Source organism: Montipora capricornis, chromosome 8 (genome assembly GCF_036669925.1).
Source record: "Montipora capricornis isolate CH-2021 chromosome 8, ASM3666992v2, whole genome shotgun sequence".
NCBI lineage: Eukaryota > Metazoa > Cnidaria > Anthozoa > Scleractinia > Acroporidae > Montipora > Montipora capricornis.
The window spans coordinates 9794552-9809551 of NC_090890.1; the positions used below are offsets into that span (position 1 = coordinate 9794552).

The following is a 15000-nucleotide window of genomic DNA, read 5'->3' on the forward strand; positions in this document are numbered from 1 at the left end:
TTCTGAATGTTTCTCTCGATGCTTCAGGTTTTTTTTCCAAATAAATCATTGATCAAGTATCAATCAAGTTCTTGGCACATGTTTTTGATTTTTTTCTGTTTTCATTCAACTGATTCAAGTGAGCACCTTCTGAAGGTACATGCATAAGGCAGGTACCGAAGCTACAACTAAACCATTGTAGATGGTGCCACCGACCGTAAATCAAGTCCATCATATGGTTTGTTATGATAGAAAGCTCAGGAACCGGTCTGGCAAAATGACAAACCAAATCTCCATATCGACAAGGATATGCATAGCGCTTGAGGTACATGCATAAGGCAGGTACCGAAGCTACAACTAAACCATTGTAAGTGGTTATCTCATCAGGCAGCTGCAGCTGTTCAGCAAGTTTATAAATGTCATCCCGGTAGAAACGAAAGTCGGCCTTGCACTCGTCGTTTGTTTTCTCGTCCAAATCAAACCTTTCATAGTTCCAGTACGGAAACTCTGGGTTTGTTGACTTGTGGAAGTCATATAAAAGCACAAATTCTTGTTCGTTTATGAAGCTTTTTTGATAAGCGTATGCAAAACAAGCTCTCGTTTCTCTGAAGTTAGGCATTTTGGTTCGAATAACCTACCTTGTGAAAAGAGAAAAACAAACTTCAGAAACGGCGGGAAAATTTGCCACCCGCGAACAAACGTCGTCGTCTTTGCTGAATCGTAAATTCAAATTTCTACAGGACGACGACGCCGGACTATGACCTGACTCAACGGCGCCGTCGTGCGAAAGTCGTCGATTCGTAAGCTCTCTAATAGCCTGCGTAGCATGGCGGTTTTGGTTGCTAAGTAATAAAAGCGGGCGAGGGCAGAAAAACCGCGAGGAGATTGGGGCAGGCTTCGCCGCTCGTTCTCGCGTGTTTCGCGCGCGAATTTCGCGGCTTCGCCGCTCGTGCTCCCGGCTCGACAAAAAACCGCCATGCTACGCAGGCTATTGCAGGAAAAAATGTTCGATTTTCCGTATTTCAGTCAGTAGTTCGACCAGTTCTTTTAAAGTCCATATGGACTTAGAAAAAAACCTCTAGAAGAAAGAACAAAGCGCCACAGTCCCAAAGGACGTCTATTGTTATCGCTATTGTTTTCTTGAAACAAAGGAGCGTATGCATAATGACTTCCATTGTTGCTCGTGGATGACGCTATCTTGGAACGAGTGTGATGGATCATGGACTCTAGAAGGTAACCGCTGACGTATCAAACCTATAGGCCATTTCCGAGTTCATGTCTGCCTCCTTCTCAAAGCGAGTCTGAGCGCGAAGTTTTTGTTATGAAAATTACTTTTCATTCATATGTAAAGTAGAACTAATTACCATCACAAAAACTTCGCACTTAGACTCGCTTTGAAGAGGACGCAGACATGAACTCGGAAATGGCCTATTCCCCAGCTTCCTCGGCTCCTTTGACTAAAATGAGTGCAAAATGCGGCTTTGGACGACATATATGAAGTCAGATTATGCTGTTTAAAGATCCGACCCCCTAAGACATACGTCGTGTGACAGAGAAGATTGCTTGGTGTGCACGGGAGGGGATGGGAAGAACGCCTATGACACGAATAATGTCACATACGAGATAGAGTGTGAAAAATGTGGAGATATATATGAAGGAGAAACCGCCAGAAATGCATATACTCGTGGAAAGAACATCTAAAACTCCTGGAGGGGAGAAAAGAAGGATCGGTGCTGTGGAGACACTGCAGAGAGAAACACGAAGAAGAAAGACAGGTATTTAATATGAAAGTTACGGGATCATACAGAAATGACTCGATGACAAGGCAGATCGTAGAAGCCGTGAGAATGAAAAATGTTCCACCTGAACGGCTAATGAATAAAACGGAATGGAATTACTTTAAAATCCCAAGGGTCGTAGTAGACAAAGACTGACCCCACCTTTTTAGCTGTTGGGTGTTAGAATAATCTTTTAACAAAGGCATTGAAGAGGCTCGACATAGAGCGAAATTAATCTGCCAAAACTTTTTTAATACTTCTTCTTTTACCGAAGTTTTAAAGAACATTTTAAAAGAAATTTTAGAAGATCTTCACAGGAGCCAAGAGTTTGGAGTGTCGAAGAGATAAACACAAGGTTAAAACATGGTTTCGTTATACAAATAATCATTCGAAAATAAGACAAGCCGGTTTCAAGCATTTGGTACAAGAAAACCCCAGTGGGAAAGAACACCATAAACACAATCATGAAAAACATGAAAAAGAACTCACCGCTGAAGGATTTGTGTCCCGAGAAGAATTTGAAGTTATTACACTGCATATGCACTGTGCAGATAAAGATATCATACAAGCTAGTGATAAAACAAGCATGCCATTAGCCGCTGAATTTTCTCAAAAATAAAACAATGACAAAGCTCCGCAACAACGAGAAGATATATTTTCACTGAGTTTTGGGTTTTGTGCTGCAATGACAGAGCTGTCTGTCACGGTCGGTCACGTAATCTCTAGCCTGATTTCTCGAAAAATTGCAATTTTGAGCGCTCTCTCATGTAGCACGATCTACTTTCCCCAGGAAAAGAATTATATCAGCTAACAGCCCATCTCCTTTGAATTTCCAGGGATAAATTTCATTTGATTTGTGATAAAGGTAGTAGGGTAAATTATTTTTTGAAGTTTACCAGTAATTTCCATGGAAAAACAGAGGTCTTTCCTTCAGGTCTCACTCAATATCTTAATGTTTTTCAAATATCATAGGAATTGTAAAATAAAGCCTGCAAAAGTTGTAGAATAAGCTAATTGAAAGTGGATGTCTTCTGGGTTTATAGTTACGGCAAGCCGTTAGCTTCAAAATGGCTAATTTTTGAGCCTAATTTTCCAATCCCTGGCCCTGAAATAGAGTATCGTCATTTTCTGCCGAAACAAAACACCACTTGACAAATGAACCACATAGGGATAAATAGTTCAATATGGACTACTAATAGCCAAAGTTTGAACGATTTTGAAATTTTGAAATTTGCCGCTCAATTTTTTACTTTTCTGGACACGCACTCTTAAAAGCATGAGGTATACAGCTGTTTCGAGAAAGGTTGTCTTACAAACGAGGAGAAACTTACGCAACAATGTCGAGAGTTTGTATGGGTAATGGAGGTTTTACAGCTGAATGATCGAAGCTCAAGGTGTTTCAGCGTGTAGAAGGAAACACCACAAACCTGTGAATTCGTAATTTCTCTTGCCTTCTTGCTCAACACCGTGAGCCTCAATCAAGCAACGACAAATTCTTACTACCCATAATACCAATCGGCATTGTCGCGTACGCTTTTACACTTTTGTGGGACAACCTTTGTCGAAACAGCTGTATATTGCACAAGAATCACGCTACTGAGTGTGCTTGCGTTAATGGGAGCAAGTGAATAAATCAGCCGGAACTAATTCGTGCTAACTGGTTTCCTATTAATTCCTCTGATATCAGTATCATTTCTATCCATGAAATAAAGCAAGTAACTAAGGGTTTAAACTTTAATTTGGCTTCGACAAAGAGCCACGTGAAGGCTGCTGAGATGGAATTCTAACAGTTGTCACTGACAATCTGTCTTGATAAAGGTTTGTACTGAAATACTGAAGTCACCGAAAAAACTCAAGGTAACCATCAAAAAATGAAGAGATCACAATGGCCCTATAAAAACTTTTGATTACTTTAAGCCATCTAGTTTGCTGAAAAAGATTATATTTATTAATGTAATTTTCTTATTAGAATGCTGGGCCACCATGGGTCACGAAGTAAGAAAATATACACTTATTTTCATATTTCAAGTCTGACAAGTTTGGGTAATTGTGGCATTTCGCGCTCACCTGATTTTTGCAGGAGTTTTTAGACGTCTTGTTTCATTAATTCAACGCAGCTCGACCTCAGCTCAGCTTCTTCCCCAACTAACTCACCCCGCCGCCTCCCCTTAGCCGCTAAATTTTGTTCTCGTGACAAATAACAATGTCCTTGATCTGAGTACTAACCTGAAACAAAGTTAATTGCACGCTTTTGCCGTGTTTGTAATCTGCTAATATTTCAGTCTTGCACTGTCAAATCCGTTACTGTCGGTACGCCATCGACGTCCTCTAACTTTACCCAAGATGGTTCTTCATGACCGTTAAAGTCCTTAAATTTCAAATTCTTGAACAAATTAATCAAATCTGTACTGCCTTCAGCTTTTAGGTTCTCCATCCGCACCTTGATCTCGTCGATGAATTGTTGGGTCGTAAAAACCCATTCTGTGGAGCACGGCAGATCCAATCTCTTTGCCACATTTTCACGTATAGGCCTTCCAACTGCATTTCTTATTCTTTTCTCTGTATCTGTTCAAAAATGTTGTGACATCCACTGCTCCGATTGGTAACACAAACAACACAGCTGCCTTTGCCTTTCGGTCCTCTCGAGCTCTGTTTAATTCATATTTTCTCTCTATCTCCATTTTAACTTGCTCCATTCTGTTCCTTGTTCCTGTCGCTGTATTGATGTGAGTAAATCCAACATTGCACAGCTTCCACTGAACTTTGCCTTCTTTCCCGGGAAACAAACCATCGTTTAGTACGATGCCATAAATTGTCGGTCTCTCTTTTTCTCGGCGAATGTAATCATCTCCATGAGAGTCGCTACAATTCAGTTCCTTAATTAGTTTATTCCCATTCGTCCCTGACCAGAACCACTCCACAAACTCTTCCCTTGTCTTCGGCCATTCTGGTAGAGTACTTATGGGGCTTTTTCCTTTACCGGGGCTTTTTACCCTGCTGGGTTTGTTTCCTCTACCGGGGCTTCCACCAGTCGCCATGTTGAGTTCAACTTTTCAGATCTGAATAAAGTACAAAAATATGGACCTTGGGCTGATTGTGTTTTGACCTCGGAGTATGAGAGATCATACACTGCGGTACTGCGCATGCACGAAAACGCGGTCGGAAAATACGCGTAACCTCTTTCCCGGGGTCTCTCTTCTTCCCTCCACATCTTTTTCTCTTCTCGCTCCACCCTAAAAAGACCTGGAAACGAGGTGGACGCATCGCTCTGTCCTTGTGAGAAAGGTCTGGAACAAGTGCCAAAACGGTGTGTTTGAAATGCAGAGAGGCTAAAAATTACAGCTGCCCGCTTTTCATATAATGTATTTGTTACATACAGGAGGCAATGGAGTTTTATTTGAGGCTAAATCCACGATAAATGTTTAATTGCTCTCTCACCCTACAAGCTCCTTCAGTCATTGTATTCTTAGAGTTTCGATTGCATTGAGTGTTTTTGACGCTTCTTTTACTTTTTCACCCGTTGAGGATTGCATTCTAGGCCATCAAAAGCTCGTGTTTTTGTAATATTTTAGCCAGGGAGCGGTTTTGAATTTGCTTGGATAAAGCTGCTAATTTTAAGTGATTAACTGTCATTGCCGATATTGAGCATATTAATATTATACAATAAAAAAATGGTTAACATTTACAACTACACTATGTTGTATTTTACGTTGGTACAAAGTGTACTGATACAATGAAGGGGCTTAATATGAAATCTACAACAAATAAAATGAAATTTTCCCCAATAACTTATCTTGACTTTGTGTTGTTATCGTGTATCTTCCTGCCCTCTGTCTCTCTCCCTCCCTCCCTCCCTTCCTGCCCTCTTTCTCTCTCCCTCCCTCCTTTTCGATTCTATGTTTTTGGAAAATTCCTTCCTTTAATGTCTTTAATCTCTTCTGAGTTTTCAGCTTCTTTCCTTTCATAGCTCTGTTTTCTAAATTTACGTGTGTAACTGTTGTTTAAACACAAGATGTGTCGTGAGTAAAATTTTAGAACCGAGAAAAGGTGTATTTGTCTTGATATTGCCTATACTGCAAATATACAACTCTTTTAGCTGAGTTTCAATTGTTTCAGTGCCATGAGAAGGGAAGGTAAATGAACAGTAGTGATCTCTACCATTGCACCGCATTGTACCCTCTCTACTTTCGCTCACTGTTTCGTTATTACTTATTAAATGATACTTTTTGAGTTATAAAGCAATAGCTGGGAAAGTTTTTGAAAATCAAAGGTACACAAGTGCATCACGATTCTTTAACTCCTTTTCTTACTTTAGTCTTGGAAGGAAATAAAAAATTCTTTTGTCATTTAACAAGTACTAGTTGACGAGTTGGTAACTTAATTAGTAAAACATTTAGTGTATTTTGAAGTCTTCAAAATTTATTTTTCTCTGTAAGACCGAAGAATTCTTGGAATAAATTTTACAGGTAGATATCGCCATCCTTTTGGGCGAAAGTTTACCCCAAGGGCTTGTCAGCTCTTGAAGTAAACTTTCGCCCGAAAATATCGCATCGTCCCGACTAGCAGCCCGGCCTTGGGTCTCCGAGGATGAGATATCCCATAAAAAGACAAACCAATCAAATTATTGAACTGAAGCAATTTTGCATTCAGTACGTGGTCACAACTAAACTTGTGAGAGTGTAAAATGCAAATGCATCTGACGCGAAAGAAGAACGCAAGGGAAAAAAATGCCTACGCAAAATCCTTGGGGCAGCATTTTCCTTGAGGTTTCGCTCGGCGGACTAAGCGAAAGAGGGACTACTCGAAGTCTATATCTCCTGAAGACAAGGGTATTTTTCCCGAAATAAGACTGGCGAAAAAAAAAAAAGATCTAAACGGGTAGCCACGAATTTCAGGGAAATAATTGCCATAATTAGCCTGAAATTTTGATCACAAAATGAGCGAAGTCAAAACAAAGATCACAATCGCACAACTCTTGTTTATGCAAAGTCAAAATTTACTCTCCAAGACGCGTTCGACGTTATTTATCACCAGGTAATTTCATCATTTTGGAAATGGCAGCTACTTTATTATTCACCTGCGTCACAATTTTTCATTGATTTTGGGGCTCATTTTGTTGAAACTCAAGCAAGCTTCCAACAGGCCTGTGAACCCTTCCTGCTTACAGAGCAATACTAAAAAACTTCTCCCATATCACATTTCATCGGAAATTCAATACACAACATGATATTATAATTCACAAAGGCAGAAAATACCACAGAATCCTTTTCCAGCGAAAAATTTATTGAAACAAACATCATATTTGCTCTTAGAGGCGAGAACCTCTTCCTATTTCATTGCGTGCGTGAAGGCAAGAAACTCAATCGTGTCAAATTACCATGTACTTCAGGTAAATACAGCTCACTTTGATTTCGGCTCGACGGGTGATGTTGTCGAAGTCCATTACTCGTCGCTTTTAAGATTCCACCGCCTGTACATCCAATTGACCTGCTATTCATGAGCTTCATAAGGGTATATTTTGTTTAAAGATCCACTAAAACGCCATTCGCGTTACATGACTTTCGACGCCATTGCCGGTTAAGTTAATCGTTCTACTGTGTCCACCAGAGAAATCTACGCATTTCCCACTACCCTCTCGATCCTAAGAAAATACGCGCAGAAGGCTCTACGCACAAAGCCACCACTTAGCAAGGGAGTGACAGGCAAGACTTTTACCAACACGGAAAAAATTAAAACTAGACCCTCCGTGAGGGTACACTGGGTTGCTCTCCTTTTGTCAAAAACAAAAATAAAAACCGTTTTTTTTTCTCGTACTCTTGAACATCATCGGAATGCAATGTATGCACACGCTCGCATACCCGTCCTTTCCCGTCTTTAGACGTAAAGAGTTCTATCTTGCATTGAATCAAATCCTCCAACCATGGAATCTGATAAAGTTCAACACCTGTAAATTTCTCAAGGAACAAATTCAGAAATTGTACTTGATCGGGATAAAAATGTATACAATACTTTTCAAATAACCTTTTTACTTCATTCTTTTTACTTCAAGCGAGCGACAGCACAACGGAAAAAACAAAGGCAATCATTGTTTCGAGGATGCCCGGCGTGCCGTAACTGATGCATCCCAGCCAAATAAGATGGAAGCAAATCTGTGTGACAACCTACAACTCGACCTGGTTTCAAAGGTGCTAAACGAATCACATCAACAAAAAACGTAAAATTGGTCACCAACAACGGTTCCCATTTGGTGTCTGGTCGATGGATCGATAACCATTTCAACACATTAAAGGAACGTAAACGTTCCACCAACGTTTCAAACTTGTCATCATCATGTACAAAAAAAGGTGCATCATCACCCACCTTGTCTTGGTTGGTGGATCTTAAGATGTTAAAGTTGCGTCGCTCACTGTTAAAATAGCGCAATTCACCCGTCTCTCTCTGGCGTAAAACATACCCATAACTGCCACTGATCTTATAGGCATAAGTTTGATCACGATGGACGCGACGCAACCAAGGTTCTAATTCTCCTGGGTCCATGGTAAAGACTCGAACATTGTAAGATCTATCATCTCGTCCACGCCCTCGAGAAAACTGTTGGCGAATCATAGGCCACTCCCGTTGGTACAACTGTAAGATGGGTGAATCTGCGTCTACTTCTAAACCATACGGTTCAGGGAGTTCTGTGGGCGGATCTCCCCGTTCCGTCCATTCGTCCCACTTTAAGGGTTCTCTTTCAGGACCGAAGGGCTGATCTACTGGTTGGGGTACAGTAGCAGGACTCGATTCCAAACCTCCAGCGTCAACACCTGTCTGCGCAACACCGAAATGTTTTTCCCTCATGTGGCGTACCAAATTGCGTTGGTAGACAAATGTTGCCTCACATTGTGGGCATGGTAAGCGATCGGAGTGTGGTTGATCTTGTTGTTCATGCGCGTTGATGATATGTTGCGCTAAATCATCTGTACCATGAAGACACAATAGCCCACACTGATCACATTGTTTTGGAAAATGTTTTTTTTCTAGATGTTTTTTAAGATTCTCCAAATCTTTAAAATGTCGCATACAATAAGGGCATGTAGGGTGCGTCTTTAGATGTTCTTTCAACTCTCCATCTACAGCACACGAAAACGAGCAATGCGTACACCGTATATTGACAACAATTTTTTTGGATAATGAAGGTAATGGTGGTTCCTGAGCATCCGTTACCACTATCTTGGGTTCTAGCGGTAACGGGAGGCGGCATTTGTGTTTTTTAAGATCGTATTGCCGTGTATACGATTTACCGCATACAACACACGAAAATCGCCGCCCTTGATGTTGACTAGCTCGATGGCGATTCAGTAATCGTTTTTCCTTGAAACACTCCCCGCAGTCTTCACAACGGAAAGCCATCCTGAAAATGACACCAAATACAACACTTATCTCCTTCTTATAAAAAATATCACTTTCTTTTGAATAATCACACCTGCAAAATCATAAACAAACAAATTTCGGATCATTCAACTCTTGTGGTAGACGAGGGAAAGATGACTCGATAAAGAAACGAGTTCGATGCATATTGTGAATGACACCCAACCGCCTATTCGATCTTTTGATTTTAATACCACTCGATTCTGTAATCGAGATTCGGTTATACGATCGAGTAAATCGACATTCGATTATACGATCGAGTAAATCAAGATTCGATTATACGATCGAGTAAGTCGACATTCGGTTATACGATCAAGTAAATACAGATTCGATTGTACGATGGAGTAAATCAAGATTCGATTATACGATCGAGTAAATCAAGATTCGATTATACGATCGAGTAAATCGACATTCAGCTATACGATCGAGTAAATCGAGACATGGTTATCGGGTTAGAACCGCGAAAAACGAAAAAATGAAAAAAGGAAAAGAAAGACTGGTCGAATAAAAGAAAAACCAACAACAAAATGAATTAAAATAAATAATAAATAATAAAATATATAAATCAATATAATTTAATATAAATTAATAAAGTACAAAATAAAGGATATATAACAAAAATAAGCCAAGAGAAGAAGGAGACTACAAGAATAGCAGGAAAGAGAGATAAGTTTGAGAACGTAAGAAAAACAGAAACATGGAAAGAAAACGAAAGAGGAGAGTAGAAATAACAAAGAAAGAAGGGACGAAAGAAGGATAGAAAAATAAAGCGGAGTATAAAAAGGAAAGAAAGAAAAAAAGAAAAAAGAAAAAAAGGAAAGAAGATTCAAAGGCGATTTAAAAGACAAAAACAGATCCTCATAACAATAAATAATAACATAAGTGCTTCCTTAAATAATGGAGTTTTTACTTTATCTACAGTGGCGGAGGTAAGGGGGAGGGGGGGTGGGGAGTGCTCTCTTGTCGGGTATCGGAATTGGTCCAAGACACACCGCCCTCGTACAAGGGAAGAAGGGGTTCTCAAATTAGTTTCATTCAGGCTTTAACAGTCCCGCAATAGACTGAAGAGGAGGCCAGACCAGATTTTTTAGTACATTCATACCTTGTGTTTTCTCCCAACCATTTTTCACTAATCGCGCAGATCAACTTTGTCCAGCTTCTATTTGCTTAATATTGCTTGATCATCCATTGTGAGATTGCATGTTCCAAATGACTTCGCACTAATGCATTATAAGGCACATCGTATTTTCCTTAATTCGGGGCAGTTACGTCACCAGCAACATCTAGATAAAATATTGCCATCTAAATGGGTGAGTAGGTCCAGTGTGCAGGCCCTCTAATGGAGGCGAAGATGATTAAAACAGATGGACTCGAAAGAGAAGAAACGGTGCGAGGCAAGTTCTCCCAGCAGCGTTTTCTTTCGTACCACTGAGATTTTTGGAAATACATGTAAAATACATGTAAGAGTCACTACCTGTATTACACTCTAGACTTCCATAAGAACCTGTTATTTAGGAAAAGGTTGGCAGGTGAAGAAGGTGAAAGTGAAAGTGAAATAATCTGCATCTTTACCGTAAACCATAGCAACTTACCTATCACGCCTCCTCAGGTGAAATGAATTAATTAACTCATAAACGTTTTGGGTGCGCCTGAGTTAAGCCTAAAGAAAGATTAGGCCCTGGTTAGGATTAGTATTGCTTATCATTTAATATATATGGCTATCACTTATGATTTATTATGCGAAAGTAAATATTGGAAAAAACTGTGTAGCGGTCAAGGCACAGAACTATAGACCTGGAGGTTCCGAGTTCGAGATTTGGTAAATCATAGAACAGTTCTTTGTTCCCTCACTATATTGTAACTGTGGAGACTGAATGAATAAGTGTGTGAAGAATGTGTGAACCTTGAGACGAAAGGAAACATTACGACGCGTAAGATAGCCAGAGCTAAAGGGAAGGTATAGGGGTTCTCAATAGTTTTTGGGGGTTCTAGAGCTGATTTAAACTGAGTAGGTAGAGTGAAAAAACACCCAAAGAGGGTTGCTCTGGAGCTGCTATCCCTACTTGGGCCCGGCAACAGGCTCTGTACGTCGTTACACTCTTATTCCTCTCTTTCCTTGTACTTTGGGGCTCATTTTGCGTAGTAGGCACGACATTTCCGAGCTCCGTATTTAGTTAACTTTATGCCTACTAGGCGATTTTAATTTATGTCTGCAAAGAATGGAAACTTGTCATTTCAGTCATGAATTCCTATTGGCCTTGCAAAGTTGTTATCTCATTCTGACGATTGATAAACCAACGCGTGTTCACAGAACTTCAGCCAGTCTTATTGACAATATTTTTGTTAATAATCCGGATCAGGTTGTTGTAAGTGGCAACCTTATAACTGTTGTTAGCGACCATTTTTCGCAGTTTTGTATCCTAGCTTCGACAACAGATAGAATCAAACAAAGGCAAAGCAAGAAGCGTGATTTCTCGCATTTTTGTTCTGACTCTTTTAATGATGAACTTGCCACAATTGATTGGAATTTCATCATAGAAAGACCAGGTACAAACATAGATGAGATCTTCACATCATTCTATAAAACAGTTAATAAAATTGTAAATAAACATGCTCCAATTATAACTTTCTCTAAGCGCAAGATCAAACAATTTTCAAAACCATGGTTAACCAAGGGATTACGAATTTCAGTCTAAACGAAAAATAGATTATATCAATCCGATGACTTTGAGAAATATAAATATTACAGAAACAAAATTTGTACTCTGATTCGCTTAAGTAAACTGATGCCTGCAATTATAGACCAATTTCATTATTGTCAAACTTCAATAGAATTTTCGAGAAGATTATGTACAATAGAATGAAGGTATTCATAGAAAAACATCATCATGTCGATATAAAATTTTACTTGATAAACTTAATTATTACGGCATTCGAGGAATCGTTAATCAGTGGTTTTCCTCTTATTTAACAAGTCGCACTCAAACAACTGAGATTAACTCTCACATTTCGGATAAAGGAGTAGTTAATTGTGGTGTACCCCAAAGGGTCCGTTTTAGGGCCGCTCCTTTTTTTGTTATACGTTAACGACATCCAGCATTGCTCCAGAAAACTTAAATTTTTCCTTTTTGCGGATGATACTAATGTCCCTTATTCTCACGAAAATCTCAAGACATTGGAATTAATTGTAAATGCTGAATTGAAGAACTTATTTAATTGGTTAACCTCAAATAAACTTACACTTAACATAAAGAAAACAAACTTTGTTATTTTTCGCCCATACCAAAAAAAGCTTAATTTCCTGCCCCAAATTAATATTTTTGTTGATGAACAAAATAAGAACGTTATTCTCGAACATAAGAAATGCATTAAATTTCTTGGGTTATTGATTGACGAGAATCTAAATTGGAAAGACCATATTCATACCCTTACAACAAAAATAAGCAGAACCGTCGGTTTAATTGCGAAGTTAAGACATATTGTTCATAATCAAACTCCTCTTAATATTTACAAGTCCCTCATTGCACCTTATATGACGTATGGATAAACTTCTTGAGGAAATGCATCTGAAACCTTGCTAAATAAAGTTCTTGTCCTACAAAAACGAGCACTCCGTCTTATTTATTTTGCTCAAGCAAGGGAGCATGCAATTCCTCTTTTCTTGAAAGGAAAATTTCTACCGCTCAAATCCCTATATTATAAGAAAATTGTTAATTTTTATGTATGACATCAATGCTAATTTTGCACCAATTAAAATTTCTAATTTGTTTTCTAAAATTACTAGTGTTCATTCTTATAGTACACGCTCATCGACATCTGAGCATTTATTTACCAAACAATCCGCACTTAATGTTCAAAGTAAGACATTTTCACGTGTGGGTGTTAAAATCTGGAATGGGATACCAAGTAGTCTCAAGAACGTATCCAGGAATTGTTTTAAGAAAACTATTAGAACAAAACTAATTGAAATTCTAGAAACTGAAAACTCTTATGCCGATATAGATACCTTAATTAGCAAGGTGAAAAATTAAATTTCCAACTGAGGTTAAGTATAGGCTGTAGTTTTCCTTTTTGTATATTGTTCTTTTACCTAGACTGCTCTCCTCTCTTTTTCTCCTAAATTCCTTTACCTTCTCAATATTTGAAAGTACAAAGAGTAATGTTTACATGTTGTTGTTGTTGTATGTAATAATCAAAAAAAAAAAAGATGTTTAAATAATTTCGTGTACAGTCTGGCTTGCCACGATTCAGTAGCTTCTCGCTATTTGCAGGCCAGCATAGTAACAACTTAAACTGTTTCTTGTAAACAAATAAAACTTGAAAACTTCAGGTTTCAAACTGTCTGGATTGTACTAATCCCAAATGAGATCCACTCGGCTTGCACGCTGTGTCTGTATGGATTGAACGCTTGAGATGCATAATCATTTTTGGGAAGTGACCAAGCATCCCACCAGATCTGTCTTTGTACCCATTCTCAGTTTCAAGTGGATACGCTTGATTTTCATGTTGAAAATCTCATTCTTATTACCCACTGTTTCAATTACGGCTGGATCGGCAATGTCTTTACTATCGGTTAGCTAGTACATACTTACCTCGTGTGTAGAAGTGCACTCGTTGCTTCTCAACGACTGACTTAAGGCTTTTTTAAGCAGTTAGTTTGGAAAGCCACTTGACCTTTTATGAGCACTGCAAAAAATCCAATATTGAAAATTTTGGAAAAGAACAACATCCCTTTTCGGATAATGTAGGAGTAAAAAAGTTTGCTTGAATAACCGTTCTTTTTATTTATTTATTTATTTATTTATTTATTTACTTATTTAATTCTGTTGCTTAAAAGCAGGAACCAATTTGAGTGAAGTCTCAAAAACCGAGAAAGTGCATATTATTTAAAGTACCAGTAGATACCATGGCAACCATTATTACATTTTTAAATGTCTGCAGCCTGGAGTATCCATAGAGCAACACTTTATTATGGTTCACGTCCTTAAAGTGCTGTTATGATCAAAAAACCACTTCCTTTCTTGCAAACTGACCGATGTTTGTGTACTGGCCGATTGGACCTCAGAGGATTGGATCTAGAGAAAAGTGACATCATTGACTAACTAACTTCAAATTTCAGCGTTTATATGCAGCTTATTGTATATTCAAAACACGAGTTTGAAAGTCAGAAGGCGCGAAATTCCCGTGCTGCATATTAATTTAACCGGGTACATACCCATTGCCTTCTTAAACTATTGGGTCTTTGACGTCATTTTCTCCTAGATCTAGTAAATAAAACGGGTATATTTTTTAATTATAGTCTAAAATATTGGATCACTTATTTTTTAGTTAACATAGTTTTGACATCCTAACTAAAGAAAAATAAAATTTAATTTTTTGGTCATAGCACTGCGCAAAAGGTGAAACGGATAGGACACGTGATAAATCTGCGATGGCCCAGTAGCTAAAAATGTTCCTAAACTTGTGCTAAAAAATTTCTCGTTTTTATCATGAAAGACACAATTTGGCCATATTTTGCGCTTACCTACTGGACTACATGTGGGTGTCCATATATTCTATTGAACCAAGAGAGTATGAAGTTAAGAGAGGTAATCCCTCATATTGGCCCTATTCCAATCGTAATCCCTCTCAAGTTATTTTTAGATCTCCTGCGAGACCCGTTATTCCCTCGAGGGTTAACTGATAGCCAATCATGTGTCCCCATTTGTACCAATGTTGACAGCTGAGCGAATTCCCACGCAATGATTGGCGTCGTTAGCGAAAATGGGGACATATGATTGGCTATCAGTTAACCCTCGTGGGAATACCGGATCTCGCAGGAGATCTAAAAATA

The 15000-nt window shown here is 38.8% G+C and overlaps 1 pseudogene; it reads right to left on the reverse strand.

Annotated features, from left to right (window-relative positions):
• Positions 1-1934: 1934 nt before the first annotated feature.
• Positions 1935-15000, reverse strand: part of LOC138014374 (uncharacterized) — a 31396-nt pseudogene continuing 18330 nt past the window's right edge.